A 355-nucleotide genomic window follows, 5' to 3' on the forward strand; every position below is an offset into this window, starting at 1 on the left:
TTGATGTTTTGAAACCCCAAACATGTGTTCCTCGGAATATTCCGAGGAAATTCTGAGGAACAATATAAACCAACAGAAATACATGCATAGGATATTCTTTTTCCTCGAATTAATGAATTTCCTCGGAATATTTTCATTTAACCGGGAATATATATATATATATATATAAAATACATTTCTATATTTATTAAACATTTTTAATATTATTAAAACTATTTTTTGTAATTATTAAACTATTTTTTATTTATTAATACTATTTTTTGTTTATTAGAACTATTTTATATATTTATTAAACATTTTTGATATCTATAAAACTTTTTTTGTGATTCAAAACTATTATTTAGGATTTTTTTTT

This window comes from Brassica oleracea, chromosome C9, assembly GCF_000695525.1.
Source record: "Brassica oleracea var. oleracea cultivar TO1000 chromosome C9, BOL, whole genome shotgun sequence".
In the NCBI taxonomy this organism is placed as follows: Eukaryota; Viridiplantae; Streptophyta; class Magnoliopsida; order Brassicales; family Brassicaceae; genus Brassica; species Brassica oleracea.